Genomic DNA, 6,000 nt, shown 5'->3' with positions numbered 1-6,000 from the left:
CAGAAAACAACTTTGGCTAGGGAAGTAACACTTGATGCAAGTGATAATATAATTTCACTTATTTTTCATACTGGTTGAGATTTTTCAACTTTTTTAAAGTATTTAAGGGTATTTTTACCTCAGCATTAAGCACCTGGTTAACATTTCTATAGCCAATTATAACATCTTAATAACTTGACAGCCCCATTTAACTTTCTTTCATTACAATCCACAAGAACTTCACATTCCTACCCACTTCTCCTTCATCCCAAAACCAACATCCTGATTATTCACCAATTTGTCCCAACCACCAAACTATTCTAACAATTTGCTTAAACCTCTAATTGTTTCATTTATCAGCTCTTACTTACCTAACTTCAACTTAATGACTGCTTTCCCCTTTTGCTTCTCAATATTATATTTCTCTCTTCAGGTTCTACCCCTTTATCCTCCTTATTGTCCTTTAATTCTCTTTATCCTTTTCCTCTTTTAACCTAAAGAAGATTATAGATAAAGATCTAGACATAGAAATTCTTCCTCTTGAAATTGTCTTCAAAATTTATTCTCTTTCTTTTTAAAATTTATTTTTAGTTTTCACCATTCACTTCTTTAAGATTTTGAGCTCTAAATTTTCCCTTTTCCCTCTATTCCTTTCTCCTCAAAATGGCATGCAGTCTAATATAGGCTACACATGTACAATTATATTAAACATATTTTCAAATTACTCATGTTTATCTATGCTTATTCTTTTTCACAGAAGCCAGAAGTGAAGTAATTTGCCCAAGAGTATTATAAAGTTAGTCAGTTTCTGAGTTGGGTCTAGAATCCAAGTCTTCTGACTTCAGGGCCAATATATTTTTTCTATATATTTCATAAAGACATTTGTCTCATCATTGTATCATAAGGTCAACGACAATAGTAAACATAGGATAATAGGAATGAAATTATTATTTGTTGAGGGACCCTGATGTTCTATTTGTCTTAGTCAGATTTTGGAGCTTTCTTAGAAAGACAGAAGTGCAAAAGAAATACACTGAATGTAGGTTTAATACCAAGTTTGTCATTAATTAGCTCTTTGGATTAGGCAAATCACTTAGCCCTTCTTATAGCAAGCTTTCTAATCTGTAAAACTGATAAAGAAAGAGTAGGAGTCAATGGTTTGGTTACATGATCACTGAGACGTCTTCCAAATAGAAACTTCTGTGAAAATATGAAAGTATGTGCTACCTATTCCAAAGGAATTTTTCCTTTTTGCCCCATCTGAAAGTGTCATTTCTCACCTTAAATTTAATGTGGATTTTTTGATGCTTTTCTCTTGTATAAGAATTATTTGTGTTCATGAATTATACCATTGTTAAAAGGAAAACAACAATTCCTGGAGGGTAAGGGCTGTTATTTTTATTTTCTTCTATGTGAAAATAGGCATTCCATACATATACATGCAAACATAAACACACAGACATACACACACATACACACCTTAGTCAGTGGAGGAAGACACATCTACTCAGAAAAGACATTGCACCCTAGGGGAGCCTGCTGATCTTTCAAAAACTGAAAGGATTTCTAGTCACTCAGAATCATAGTTTGTGAGTTGACTTTGTCACACGTATATTCTATATTTGTTTCCCCCTACTCCCATATTCCAGTATTGAGTTCAATTTTCCCATAGGTACTGTGTAGAAGAACTGGGGTCTCTTTCAACTTCCTGTACAAGATAGAAGCATCAAAAAGTATACATAAAATTTGAGGTGGGAAATGACACTTTTAGATAGGGTAAAAAGGAAAAATTCCCATGGAATAGGTAGCACCTGCTTTGGGTCAGAAAAGAATGAGAATGCCTTTTAGGAACAGATAATGTCCTAGGGGATAAGTGGATAGGAGTTGGAGAGTACAATAAAAGATTAATAATGTGTACATTGCATGAAAAATTAGAGTATAAAAGACAGTCATTGGAAATAAAACTAAAACAGTTAAGTTGGATACAGACTATAAAAGGCTGTAAGTGTCAATATAAGGAGTTTGAATTTTATCCTGGAAGAGATGGGAAGACAATTATGAATGCCTTTTAAATAGTGCAAAAACATGTTTTTATGGGACTTGTGCATGAGGTTGGTTATTTGGGCAGCTGTGTAAAGAATTTTTAGCAGATATTTCTTGGACTAGCTTTGCAAATGGATGAGAGGCTCTGCCCTGAATTGAATAAGAAGAAGGAAGTAGGATGGATATGAAATATATTTGATCCCTTATAAAATTATCCTTTAGGCAAAAATTCACCCTTTTGAAACTAATATTCTTTTGATTACACCATATGGCTTAACATTTTGAAACATTACAATCACTTAACAATCAATATTATAGATGACCAAAATTCCAGTGAAGAGATACACAACAAGAATAGGTAGGTTGTGATAAAGTATCATAGAATACAATTTGTAAAGAAACTTAAAGAAGTAGTCCAACTACTTAAATTTAACAGATGAGGAAATTGGAGTGCAAAGAAGTGAAGTGACTTGCCAGAATTCACATATTTAATAAGTGGCAGAGCTGAAACTCAAAAACAGCTCTCCTTAGTCTATATCCAGAAAATTTTCCTCTATACTCTCCTTCCTATATGATCCCATTTACACATGGGGTGCTATAAGAGATGCCATCCAGGTAAGCTAGGATATGAAAATAGACTGCATTAGTTATTGAGGGCGAAAATAACAGACAGCAACTTAGAATATTGCATTACTACATTAGAATATTCAAAAAACAAAAATAAGATGAAAGACTCTAGAATGTAGCATAGTTCCTCTACAGAGCATATAAAGGACATTGATTACTACTACTACTATTACTGTGGAGGAGGAGGAGGAGAAAATGCAAACTAAAAAGGTGTAGAAGGGCTACGGGCACATCACAACGTACTATCTGCATTTGATGAGGTCACACATTCAGTAATGTTTTGAATTATTGGAGTATAAAGAATTGAAAGAGAGCAAATGAAAGGGCAGGGATTCCAGTTAGGAGACTTATGCAATATTATATGTCCATTTGATGGTGGTGATGGAGTTGGCAGCAGTGGTGAGAAGACAGAAAACAATAGGCCATGAGAGACATCCTGGAAGTAGAATAAACAAGACTTGGACAACTATATGAATATGGGCAAAGAAGAAGAAAAAATCAGGGATGATCCTGGAGGTTTCCAATCTGTGTGATATGCAAATAGGACCCCACGAACAACTCTGTTCTCATAGTTCCCTAAATAAATATGCTAACTGATTCTAACAAAGACCCTGGCTTACATTAAGATGCAAAATCATTCTTCAAATTAATTTTGGGAAATGAATTTTTAAAATTGGGAAAACAGTAGGTTCAAAAATGGAAATCTGAAAATTTACCAAGATAGAACACCTTTTGATCTGTTAAACTAGTATCAATTTTTTTCAAAGACAAAAGATCTATATCACAGTAGTTTCAGGAGATGAACAAAATTAATGTTACTCTCTACTTATAAGAGTACAAAAAGCAAAAACACCCTGGGAAATCAAAGTGCAAATATGTTTAAGATGACACCTTGCCTCATTACAGTGGAAAAACCACAACATGGTAAGGTTGCTGTCAATGGGACAACTTTACCCCGCCCCTCCTGCTATAAGGCTGCGTCCAGCATTGAAGGTTAAAAATGTCAAAACACAAGAATTATCTCCCAGGGTGAACCCAACAGCTCCTTCATATTTCCTAGGCATTTTATCCTCTCCATCATGTACAAGCACAATCTCATCAGAACAGTAACATCTAATAATGACCCACACATATATAGGGCTTTAGTTTACAAAGCACTTTCATAAAGCTTTCTCACATTTAATTCAAGACTACTTATGTGGTTTGTTTAATCTTCATTTTACAGAGGAGAGAAAAGAAAATTTAATCTGTGTGTGTTGATATTTGTTGATGTCTATTTATACGGGCAGCTAGGTAACATAGTGAACAGAGTACCAGACCTAGAGTCAGGAGGACTCATCGTTCTGGGTTCCAATTCATCCACAGATACTTACTAGATGTGTAACTCTAAGCAAGTCACTTATGGTTGCCTCAGTTTCTGGAAAATGAGCTGGCAAAAGTAATGCTAAACCACTCCAGTATCTTTGCTAAGAAAACCTCAAATAAGGTCATGAAAGTCAGACACGAGTGAAAAATGACTGAACAATAATGTCTAGTCATCTAAACACAAATTTATTTCAAATGGTATCACTATCATCTCTGAAGAGGATCAGGTAAGGCTTCAGTTAATGTAAATTATGATAATTTTATATATATATATATATATATATATATATATATATAATGAAAAGTAAAGTTTGCTAATTGAATATTTGAATGGATACATGCTTCACTGATGTAAACATTACCTCAACCTCCCTATCTTCTGCATTCAATCAGCTCCCAGATTATTTGAGAGATGATTACAGAGGATTCTAAGAATAGTCATTTCTTCATTCCCATCATAACCCATTGGACTAAACACCTTCATGCTCCCAGGAACTTCATTATCAGGAAATTCATCACCTTGCTAGGTTACATTGTCCTCCATACTCACACATCATCAATATTCTCTGCCTATCTGATTGAAAGGCTAGAGAGCAGAGCAAAATCTCCTTTCAAATCTTATATCTAAAGAGTGTTCTCACTTAGGGGAAACTTTATATCTCTAGATGCCTGCATCAATAAACAGAGAAAGAAGACATCAATGAATTTGACATGCAACTAGGCAACAAGAATATAAAAAGAATACATTAAAAACCCTTAATTAAACACAAAGTTAGAAATCCTGAAAATCAAAGAGGATATAAATAAAATTAAAAGTAGGAAAACCATTGAAATAATAAGTAAAACTAGAAGCCAAGTTTATTTAAAAACAAATAAAGCAGATAAATCCCTGGTTAATTAGATGGAAAAAAAAGAAAGAAGAAAACCAAATTACCAGCATCAAAAAAAAAATGATGAATGTACCACCAAATGAAGAGAAAATTAAAGCAATTGTTTGAAACTACCTTGTTCAACTATATGCCAATAAATCTGACAATCTAAGTGAAATGGATGAAATTTACAAATATATACATCACCAGATTAAGAGAAGAAATAGAATACTTAAATAACATAATCTAAGAAAAAGAATTTGATCAAGGCATCAATGAACTCCCTAAGAAAAAATCTCTAGTGCCAGATGGATTTATAAGTGAATTTAACTACACATTAGAAGAATAATTAATTCCGATACAATGTAATTTTTGGAAGAATAGGCAATACTCAATTCTTTTTATGAAGCAAATATGATGCTAACATGCAAAACAGAGTGAGGAAAAACAGAAAGGAAATTATAGACCAATTTCCCTAATGAATATTGATACAAACAAATTTTAAATAAAATATTAGCAACTTGATCACATCATTATATCACAATGATCATACATGATCACCAAGTGGAATTTGTACCAGAGATGCAGAGATGGTAAATCTTAGGAAAACAATAAGCATAAATGACAGTAACAAAAAACAGCTAAAATTGTATGATACAGTAAAGACTTTTGACAAAATACAAACCTCATTCCAAAAAAAAAATTCTAGAAAGCATAGGAATAAATGGAGTTTCCTCAAATTGATAAGGGTTGCTGATCTAGGATATCAGCAGGTTTATTTATAAAGAAGATAATCTATAAGCCTTCCCAATAAAATCAGAAGGGAAGCAAGAATGCCTATTATCACCACTATTATTCAATATTGAACATAAATGTTACCTTAGCAATAAGGGAAGAAAAATAAATTGAAGAAATTAGGATAGAAATGAGAAAATAAAGCTATAAATCTTTTCAGATGATATGGTATAGTTAGAGAATCCTAGAGAATCAGCTAAAAAGCTACATAAGTTAATTAACAACATTGACAAATATCAGGATAAAAAATAGTTCCACACAAATAATCAGCATTGTTACATATTACCAACAAAGTTCAACAACAAGAGATAAAAAGAGAGAT

This window comes from Notamacropus eugenii, chromosome 3 (genome assembly GCF_028372415.1).
Source record: "Notamacropus eugenii isolate mMacEug1 chromosome 3, mMacEug1.pri_v2, whole genome shotgun sequence".
Classification (NCBI taxonomy): Eukaryota; Metazoa; Chordata; class Mammalia; order Diprotodontia; family Macropodidae; genus Notamacropus; species Notamacropus eugenii.
This window is presented reverse-complemented; position numbering follows the sequence as displayed.